The sequence below is a fragment of the Quercus suber genome, unplaced genomic scaffold (genome assembly GCF_002906115.3).
Source record: "Quercus suber isolate HL8 unplaced genomic scaffold, Cork oak 2.0 scaffold_283, whole genome shotgun sequence".
Classification (NCBI taxonomy): domain Eukaryota; kingdom Viridiplantae; phylum Streptophyta; class Magnoliopsida; order Fagales; family Fagaceae; genus Quercus; species Quercus suber.
In genome coordinates this window covers 30,881-42,574 of record NW_027069739.1, presented here as the reverse complement: position 1 = coordinate 42,574, position 11,694 = coordinate 30,881, and the positions used below count along the sequence as shown (strand labels likewise).

The window sequence follows — 11,694 nt, the reverse complement described above, 5'->3', positions numbered from 1 at the left end:
CGTAAGGGTACTCATCTTCCACAATTTTGGTTTTTTTTTTTTTTTTTTTTAATAAAAATGAAAATTTCATTCCCTTGTATTTGTAGATTTTCGATATGAAGTATAACTTGGATCAAAATCAGAAAATATTTTCTTATATGATTATTACTAACACTGCTATATATGACCAGGTATAGGAACAAAGAAGTGGATATGCGTTGCAATTTTCCCAGCCATTGCTCTACTCGTGATTGTTTTCTGCATATTGGGTTATCTACTCAAACGGAGAGCAGTTGTAATTCAAGGTATATATATATATATATAATACATAATATTTAAATTTACCAATTCTTGATTATTAATATGATATATGCAAATTATGATGTTCTATGGAAATTTAAACAGGGAGTGATGAAACAAACGGTGAAAATGGATTGCTTGCTTTATTGAGCTTGGACACATCTATCAACATGAATGAAATTCTAAATGATGGGAATGATGGAGCTCGTTTCAGTGTAATTAGCTATACATGTGTCATGGCTGCAACAAACAATTTTTCATTAGAAAACAAGCTTGGAGAAGGAGGCTTTGGGCCTGTGTATAAGGTCACCTCTAAATAAATTTCCACATCAAGTAGTTTTGAGTAACTTACATCTAAGCTGAATTAATCTTTTTTAGTCACCACATCAGGGAAAATTTGCAGGGGGGCAAACAATAGCGATAAAGCAATTAGGGCAAAATTTAGGACAAGGAATACTAGAGTTCAAGAATGAGTTGATAATCATGCCTAAACTCCATCATGTGAATATTGTTAAACTTATTGGTTGTTGCATTCATGGAGAGAAGAGGATGTTGGTTTATGAATACATGCCCAACAAAAGTTTAGATTGCTTTCTATTTGGTTAGAAAAACATTTTACTAATACTTCCTTCACTTATTTTTCAAAAATAAAATTTAAGTTTATTATATTGCTTTCTAAACACTAGATTATTGATCACATCTATTTAATTGTTTATATTGGACAGATTCAAAGAGGAGAAAGTTATTAGATTGGAAAAAATGTTTCAACATAATTGAAGGAATCGCTCAAGGACTATTCTATCTCCATAATTATTCAAGACGAAGGATAATTCATAGAGATTTAAAAGCCGGTAACATACTCCTTGACCAAAACATAAATCCTAAGATTTCTGATTTTGGCATGGCACGAATTTTCAAACCAGATGAATTGGAAGCAAACAGTAATGTAATTGTTGGAACTTAGTAAGTTAATAATAAACCCCTACACTTGTGATGATTAAGTTCCTATTTTAATCTTACTATTACATGTGCTCAATTCAATCACTTGTGAAATGAAATATTTATTGTGTTTTTGATGTAGTGGTTAGATGTCTCCTGAGTATGCTATGGAAGGGGTGTTCTCTATAAAATCTTATGTATATAGCTTTGGAGTCTTGATGCTTGAAATCGTGAGTGGTAGAAAAAACAATAGCTTCTACCATGTTGACTACACACTCAATTTAGCAAGATATGTATGTCAATTAAATTTAAGCTTTGGATTTTATTTATATTCATTGTTATGTGTGCTTCTAATTAATATTGTAAATGATTTTCTCAGGCATGGAATTTATGGGAAGAAGGCCAAGGGCTAGAACTAATTGATCCTTCAATAAGTGATTCATGTGTCAAATATAAAGTGTTGAGATGGATCCATATCGGTCTCCCATGTATACAGAATAACACTGATGATCGGCCCACTATGTTAGATGTGTTATTTATGTTAAGAGATGATAGTACACCATTGCCTTTACCAAAAAACCAACCTTTTTTTTTTTTTTTTTTTTTGATGAAATGGCTTTAGGGCAATTATTCCCAGGTCCTAACAAAGACTCAAAACGTTCTTTTCAATAGATTGCTTGTCCACTTCTGTTAGGGCAGATGATATAGTAATAGAGAGGATAATTATCCTTTGTTATCTAGCTTTACCACTTCTGTTAGGTTCAGGTTTTTCTTTTCTCCCCCGTTAACTTTCTTTGCATATATAGCATAATGGTGGCTCATAGTAGAGAATTGTCAATTACACCTTTCCCTGTAATTGTTGTAATATGAACTCCCTGCCTGAATCTACTCGGGATGTGTGGAGGAAGGATGTTAGTGTTGTTCTTGTCCTGCTTAATGAAATTGGTATTTATCTAAAAAAATAAAAATAAAAAATAAATCTTCACCTTTCAACTACGCTACATATTAATGTGCAATTTTCTTAGTCATAGATATCATATATCTTTTTCTTTTATTAACCATTTCTTGTAGAAAATTCGATTTCTTTGACCTATTGTTCAATTTGCTAAAACAACACATGTTATTACTATAGACTCAAGGTTTACATGTGGGAGAAGTCAATAAGTACAACCGATAAAATTTGAATCAACATGTGGCTTCATCATCATGAATTTTCTAAAAAAAGTTTTAAATACAGACCAGATTCTCATAGCTAGGGTGGAACATCCCAGATTCTCAGTCAATGTCACATTAATACTAAGATTGACATCGATATCATATATATATATATATATATATATTCTGATTAAAGTCATTAAACGCTAATTTATCACTAATATGTAGCTTATTTCTTAGCCATTTTCTTGTTGCAATTGTTTTCCATGTTATGGTTAATTTAGATTAGACCAATTATGTTTATATTGTTTTTTAAATTATTTATATTATTATGTTTCAAAAAATATATCCAAAATAATTTTTTTCCAAAATTTGATTGGAACAAGTTAGCCACAATTTTTTATGGGGTAAATAAAGTGCACATTATCGCATTTTTTCTTCCTTAAGCAAATAACAACAAAGGGCTAGCTGACGGGGGTGGAAGATAGCAAGAACCAAATTGCATTTACCTCAATAAAAAATAGTCATTAATCAACTAGAGTTCTTTGAATTCACAAGAAGAATTACCAGAATATCCACTAAAAAAATAGAGAGACAAGAATATGAAATTCTACTAAGCTAAATACTTTATTTTTGTTTACAAGCTTGAAACCCAATTTAAAGACTCTTAAAACTTGACCAACAAAAAAATATATTCTAAAACATATCATAATTTATATCTATCATAATGGAACTCTCAAAGAAAAGCATTAAATACACCTAAAATCAAAGAAATAATAGTGAGTCAAAATTTTCAAAAACTACATAATAGCATCAAAAATTAATAAATAACAAAAATTATATTTCATATTTGTTCTTTTTTTTTTTCTTTTTCTTTTTTTCGATAAGCTTATTATGTCCTTCACTAGCCGTCTGTGAAGGAGATCTGAGGGCAAAGGGAATGATTGGAAAACACAAGTTTCTAAGTTACAGGTTGCAAAATCTTTGTAAGGATTTTTTAGGCCACCTATTCTAAATTTGAAGCCAACATGTGTAGACACGTTTGTCCAATAATCATTGCATAGAACCTTTTTAGGGTTTGATTTATCACGAACAAGATAGCTTGGCTACGGGAATATGTAGCACCTTCATCTACTTGAAAGAAGTTATTTGTACAGTTTCATATGTGCATTATCTGCTGGAATATCAAGCCAACAAAAAACCCTAAAGGACTGCCATGTTCAATCCAACCTATCAATTACTCACTAAAGGCCATATATTTGAGGAGAGCTAAGAATACAAAAAATATACAAAGATTCTCTTCAGAACAATTCTTGTTCTTTCTCTACATGTTTATTTCAACAAGATGGAAGATCTTATGTGCAAGAATGATATTATATTGGGGACTTAGATTAATTAGGTTTTCATTATGGACAAAGTTTAGCTACAAAATTAGTTGTAACCTTAGGCTACAAACTCACTCAATAAAATAAATATTACTACATATTTTGAAAATCTAACCGTTGAATTACATGTTCTTTACCTTCTTAATGCACATGTCAATTTTTGTGTCAATCGGATATCATTTACTATATAATCTATAATCTTATATTTTATACATAATTTTAAATTACAAAAACTTTTAATTTAAAAATTTATTGATGACATAGCTATTGATCTTTAATTTTCTTGAAATTTTACAAACATGGAGGATATAAGAAAAAGATGCAATCCAAATAGTAGATTTGTCAAAATTTACCTCCAATAAAAAGATATTGAGTGAGTTTGTAGCCTAAAATTACAATCGATTTTGTAGCTAAACTTTGTCCTTTCATTATTGAGAACAAGTCAATGTGAGTAGCTTATAGCTCTTTTACCATGAAGCATCCTATAAAGAAACAGTGGAAAGCCCAAACAGTGAAACAGTCATATCCTTCACTGTGTTTCCAGCTGTGATAAATGAATAAAGCCGTAAAGCCTAAGAGCCTTCAAGGATCTTAGTTGGAAGATGACACTATCAACTTGTTTCTCATTTTTTATGAGCACACAGAATGGTATTATCTTTTGGTTTGATTGGTTGCTAGAGAAAAATATCATTAAAAAAGCATTTCTCAATTTCCATCCAATATCATCTTTTATCCATAAAATTACACCACCTTATGATGATGATGATGGAGATGTGAAAAAAGAATAATGTTTGGGTTATTACAAAATTTATTAGTACATAATTTTTACAAATTAATATGTCATCAAGCTTGGAAAAATAATTTAAATATTTAATTATAAGTTGATAAAATGGCACAAATTATGTTTACTTTCACAATAATTTGTAGTATTTTGTATTGCAATTTGTAGTAACTAGTAAGTTGTCCGTGCAATGCACAGATAATTTTGCGATATTTTTGGTAAAACGGTTTTGGAGAATGTTGTATATATATTATAAATAAAAAATAAACTAAATTAGAATAAATAAACTTCTATATCTTAAGATATTAAAAATTAGTTTAGTAATTTCACTGCACATCTGTCGCATTCTTAAGGTAAGATTATTATTTAATTTTTTTTTTTAAATCATGAAACCAAAATAAATGTAAAAAAGTAACAGAACCATAAAAATTAATTAATTTTTGTTGTTCACGGATTGCATACCATGAAATGAAAGAATACCCAACTCTCACTGTCTTCCACTTATCGATAGTGCTACATTAAGACATGGCGCGGGCAAGTGCGTATGTAGGGACAAACCTAAGGTGGCCCCAGCCCACCTGGCCTGAAGAAATTTTTTTTCAATTGTTATATTTTTCATTTTTGTAGCTGGGTCCCCTCTTCCAAAACCTTAGGCCTCCTTACTCTCCAATCAGCCTAGCCAACCAAGTCCAATTACCAATTATCCAACCCAAAAACTTAACAAAAATCATAAAAGCATTCACAATGGTGATTGTATTTTAGCAACAACAAAAATATATATATATATATTTTTTTTTTTTAATTCACAATGGTGATTGTATTTTAGCAACAACAAAAATATATATATATATATTTTTTTTTTTTTTTTTATCACCAAAAAACCATGTGTTATTGGAGAAACTAAAACTAAATATTTGCAACTACAGTAAACAAGTAAAAATACTAGTTGGTTGTAGCAAGTTGTTAAAAATAAAATACAATATTTTTTTAGGATTCTCTCTCTTACTTCAATTAAAAAACTCAAATTCTCTCTCTTCCTTTATTATTTTAATGAGTTGTTTATATTATTTTAAATTAAGTGATAACATTTGGTGTTTGGTGTATGGTAAAGTGGGGTGGTAAAATAGACAAAGTAGTTTTTTAAGGTGTTAAAAGCTAAATTTTTTAGCACCACTATTGTGAATGTTCAAACTTCCAAAAAAAAAAAAAACTAGCCAACTTTTTTGTCTTTGTTGGCAAATGATTGCATCTTAGTGTATTGAAAAAAAAAATGAAATCATTTATTTATAATTTGTTAATGCTATATGAATGTCTCTTTGGAGTATAAAAAAAAAAAATTGCTTATACTCCAACCTCCTCTAGCTTGAAATCATGGGTCCGTCCATATGCATATGCATCTATCTTATAAATGATTTAAAATCATGCAGGGGAGAATATGGTTTTACATTGCACACCAAATATTCTCTCTACTTATATACCCAAAACAAAGCTATCAAACTAAAATACTCAAACCTAAATCATATTTAAGCCCCTAATTTAAAAAGAAAAAAAATAAAATTTACTACCTGTAGGGTTTTTAGTGGCTTGATGGTGGTGGGAGGCAAGCATGATGGAGGTGGCAATCCTTCAAATTCCTCTTTCTCTCTCTTACAAATGCTTTGTCAATCTCAAGTATTTTATCTAGGTAATGGTGAAACAATGCATTTCATTTAATAATCCACAACATTTTCTTTTCTCTTAATCTCTCCCAAGGGCCTTATTTGGTTAGTTATTATTATAAGTCCTTAATTTTTTATTTTTTAGCTTTTATTTTGTTTTTAATATTAAAATAGTGGGTATGCTAAAAGACATGAAGAAGAGAAAAAATGTGTGCTGTAAACTCAGGCAAATGCTTTCTCTCTTACAAATGCTTTGTTAATCTCAGGTATTTTATCTTAGTAATGGTGAAACAATGTATTTCATTTAATAATCCACAACATTAATTCTTTTGTCTCGCAATCTCTCCCAAGGGCCTTATTTGGTTAGTTATTACTATTAGTCCTTAATTTTATTTTATTTTCTTAGCTTTTGTTTTAATACTAAAATGGTGAGTATGCTAAAAGACATGAAGAAAAGAAAACTGTGTGGTGTAAACTCAGGTAGTTATTGACTGATTAATGAGATAACAATAAAAATAAGTTAATGTGATTTTTTGGGTAGCATAAAAAAAAAATTAATGAAGAGGTAAAAAAAGGCTAAATGCAAAATTAGAACGCCACATAGCAAAACCTCATACACTCCCACATAAAGTCTCTACTTTTATTTATACTAGTATTATACCCGTACGATACACGACTTAATCATGAATTATGTGTAAATTAATGAAAAAAATTATTTTAATTAAAATTAAATAGATAATAAAAGTAAAGTAATCTTTTACTTTAAGTTATATAATGAATGAATATTGTGTAAGATTAAGCTTTTATTAATAAATAAAAAAAATCATATATAAGTCCAAAATTAATTTAATGGAATATGGTAGATAACTATGCAACTAATATAAAAAGAGATGCCTAAAAAAATTATAAAGGGAGTTTGCATAATTAAATCCAATATTTAAATGAAAAACCTTGAATTCAATAATTTTAACATATTATTGAAAGCATATTTAAGTGATAACCTCAATGTAATAGTTAAGAACTATGAACAACTCGAATTACTAAACATTAAAAAAAAAAAAAAAAAAAAAAAGTAGATAAATTTCTATGAAAATTGATTTTTTTTTTTTTTTTTTCTTTGAAAGTGAGGGAGGAGGCACCCAATTTCGCCCTATCAAAACAAAATGTGTAAATATAAACTTCAAGAAATTTTTTTGAGAAAAAATCAATACCAAGAGTATTGTTTGATTGAGTGTTTTGAAACCTCAAGGAAACTCCTTAAAAATAAAAAAAAAAAATAAAAAAAACAAAACAAAACAAAACAAAACAAATATACAAACAAAAACAAAATTGGGAGTTTACTTTTTGAAGCGATGATAGATATTTGGACGTTCAAAATATTAATAAGAAAAATCATGAATCTGGTCTTATTATTTATAGTGACCTGAAAATTTAAAGATGAGAGTCATGGTATAATAAAACTATTATCCATCATCATTCCAATATTTATCCAACAAACAAAATTTCAACCACGGTAAACTTCAACCAAAAAAAGAAAAAGTTGATAAAAAGTTGTTTCTATTTAAAACAATAAATTTATGTTGTGAAGAAGTTGATATAAAAATCAATTTGTTAACGTTAATTACAAATATTTTTTCTGTTATAACATAAAAATCAAGTTGTTAACATTATTAGGTTTTTTTTTTTTTTTTTGTTATCCAAAATTTGATATTTATACAAAAAATAAATTAAAACAAAATATATTTGAAAAAAAAATTAGATAATAAATTTATCATCAATTCTTCCCGTATGTATATCCTCCCAGTGATTTTTTTTTTTTTTTTCAACTCATGGGAATAGCTATACTTCTACGTACACAACTACACATTTTAATATTTTATGCTTTGGATTTTTTTTTTTTCTATCCTATTATTTTAGGCTTTGTTGATAATATTTAGATAGACACAATTGTAGGTTGTAGTTGTATGGCACCAACCAACTAAATTTACCTCTCAATGAAAAAAAAAAAAAAAACAAATAAATACGTGTAGTGTAGTAATTAAACAATAAGAAAGTTGCTGCTTTTTTTATAATACACTATACTTAAAAAATAAGGATTAGGTGGATTAGATGATGAATTTGGATTATAATAAACTACATGTAAAAAAATAAGGATTAGATGGATTAGATAAAGAATTTGGATTGTAATTAAAATTATCAACTTAGAAATTATAAGAGAAGAAAAATATTAAAATCTAAAAAATTTCTACAATTTGGTGAAACCACTTGGCGCAACCATGGTTTCTAAGCCCAACTTTTATTATATAGTATATGATATCGATATTGATTAATGATTTTAACATTTTCTGTAAACAAAAAATGGTATTTAGATATAGATTCCAATTAACTCAATTAGTAACTCTCTTATCTTGAATAGGGTGGAAGATTGTCCATCGTTCATTGAATCTTTGGTGATTCAAGATGCCATGTATTATTTATGATTTTCAAATAAAGTTCACGCATTTCCCATAAAAAAAATTAAATAAAAAAAAATGATTTATGGTTCAATTTCCGCTAATACTCAAAATCAATTGGTGTCTTGACTTAATAATAAAAGGCAATCATTATGGAACAATAGGTTTAATATATAGTATTAATCGTATCTAAAATAAGAAAAAATAAAAATAAATTTAACATTGAGTTACGTACTTATTTTAAGGTATTTAGATAATTCAGCCAGTTAACTCTAGCATTTTACTTTCATAATATTTCCTTTCTTGAGCAAATTCCTGCATGTCGGATTGGAGGTGATCTTCCCAAACTCCATTTTCCTTAAAAGTATATCTTGTTAAGTTGTCTATGGTTTCATTTAGTGATTCCAACTTAATCTAGATGTGACCATAGTTCCTAGGATGAAGATCTAACCAGATTCTCAAAGTTCAAGCATTCTCAGAGCCGGCTCAATAATGAAAGTAAATGATGCAGTCACTTAAGACCCCGGAAAAAAAAGGGCCCAAATTTTAACCAATAGGGTTATTCTTTTTTATTATAATAGTATTAATTAAGCCCAAATATTAGCAAATAAATAAAATAACTTTTTTATCAAATGAATAGAGAGAGAGAGAAATGCTATGTCCACAATATTTTTCACAATACTTTCACAATAAAGCCTAAAGTGTTAGATTGTTACAGGCTATTATTGATGATAAAAAATTAATTTCATTGATGGGTTCAAATTAAAACCAGTAACAACTTAATTATTATCTATGATTTGTTGTGAAAATATTGTGAATGCAGCACTTCTAAAAAAACAAAAACAATATACAAAATTTCACAACATTTTTTATAAGTTGAGTTCGCAAACGTTTACTAGTTTTTATTTAAGCCCATCACTTAATCACTTTTTTACTTACCACTATTAATATGCCATATCAACATGTGTGAAAAGTTGTCAAATTTTTTGTCTATAACTTTGTAAAAAAAAAAAAAAAAAAAAAAAAAAAAAACTACGCTATTCATGTTACTTAGTAGTAATTTTGCATCCAATATAAGATAATAGAGTTTAAGTAATATTTATTTTAATAAAAAATTATATTTAAATATATAAAATGCCTCAATTTCAATTTTCATTATAATAGTATTAATTAAGCCCAAATATTAGCGAATAAATAAAATAACTTTTTTATCAAATGAAAAATAAGGAGAGAGAGAGAGATGTTATATCCACAATATTTTTACAATAAATCATAAGTGGTAGGTGTTACAGGCTATTATTGATGACAAAAAATTAATTTCATTGATGGGTTCAAATTAAAAATAGTAACAACTTATTATCTAAGATTTGTTGTGAAAATATTGTGAATGTAGCATTTCTAAAAAAAAAAAAAAAAAAGCATTACACAAAAATTCATAACATTTTTTATAAGTTGAATTCGCAAACTTTTACTAGTTTTTATCTAAGTCTATCACTTACATCACTTTTTTACTTACCACTATCAATATGTCATATCAACAAGTGTGAAAAGTTGTCAAATTTCTTGTCTATAGACTTTGTTTAAAAAAAAAAAAAACAGAGAGCTTTAAAAAAATCCATGCCTTAGAACCAACTCAGCTTCTTCCCCGGAGAGACTTTCTTCTATGTGGAGATTTATATAACAGTAAAGTAAAATCATAAAAGTTAAAGTTAAAGGGTAATTTCATCCTATTACTCATTTCGATTAGGGGCTGGCCAAATGAAATAGGAGGTATGTTATCAAAATCAAATTCTAAAAAAAGAAGAAAAAAAGAGAGCAAAACACTTAGGCATTTTAACAAACACTTTGCGCGCAAATACCCATTTGATATTCAAGTAGACAACATAACTATTTAAATAATAAAAGGAGAGAAGAAAGTAAAAGGCAAAAAATACCTTGAGTTTAGCAAAGAAGGAATGAAGTTTGAATCTGATACACAGCTATCAAAGGAAGATGAAAGCTTTAAAGCAAATTGGTATCGATGGAGGAAGCAAAGTCAAAGTGAGAGAATAAAATCAGAGGTATATAAATATAATGGCATTTGGGTTATTCTTAAAAAAAAAAACCAATACACCGTTTCACTTTTCTTTGTCCAGCGAACTATAGGACCATAACAGGTTTCTATAACATGCAAATAATGGGAGAAACTCTTTGATTTCGGGAAAAATAAATAAATTAGTAGTGGAAGAGTCCAATACTGAAGTCCAAAAGACTAAAAACGTTGAAATATTTAATCTTCAGAATTGATTGACTAAACCGATCACTACATTGAGACTACAAATCCTAGTTTTGAGATGAGCTAAACGTGGGAACAATCAATTACTATCATCTAAATGTGGGGACAATAGAGTTACACTTGGGCTATAATTTGTTCTAATTTGTCATCCTAATGGGCTTCTTGCCTTTAATGAAGTTTAAAACGCCAGCCCATCTTTTGAAGTATAGTAGGATGAGTAGGAAGAAAGTTATTGATAAATGCTATAAGAACTTAGCACTCTAAACGTAAAATTATGTGCCACATAATTTTGGAAAATATTGTACATATATTATAGCACATCACTTGCTATAAGAACTTAACCATAATATATATATATATATATAAAAAACAACAAAAACAAAGCACAAACATAGTGCTTTTTTCTTTTTCTTTTTTAACCTTGACAAGCCATCGATAATCACAGTTCGGCTTGAGGTTCTACGTCAATCCATCTATGTAGGATCATTCATAACATTAAAGACCACCTATAAACCTAAAATCCATTTAATTTTGAAAGGAAATGTTTTAGAATTATTTTTTGAGATGTTTACTTTCTATGAAAACCAAATAATTTGTCCACTAACCATCATAATTAAGAATAATGTAACCACTAACCACATGGATCTTATTGCAGTTGGAAAAACTAATGTAAGAAAAGAAAATAACTGCTTATGATTACAATGTAATGAAAACAAATTAAAACAGATTCTCAAAAATAAAAATAAAAATAAACAAGAGAAAAACTAGC

General features: G+C 28.1%; 1 long non-coding RNA gene across 1 annotated transcript; it reads left to right on the top strand.

Moving 5' to 3' along the window:
- Positions 1-1,004: 1,004 nt before the first annotated feature.
- LOC112006037 (uncharacterized) lies at positions 1,005-1,818 on the top strand. The gene is made up of 3 exons (XR_010632385.1): positions 1,005-1,242; positions 1,361-1,511; positions 1,598-1,818. It is a non-coding gene; the product is annotated as an uncharacterized LOC112006037 (long non-coding RNA).
- Positions 1,819-11,694: the final 9,876 nt, after the last annotated feature.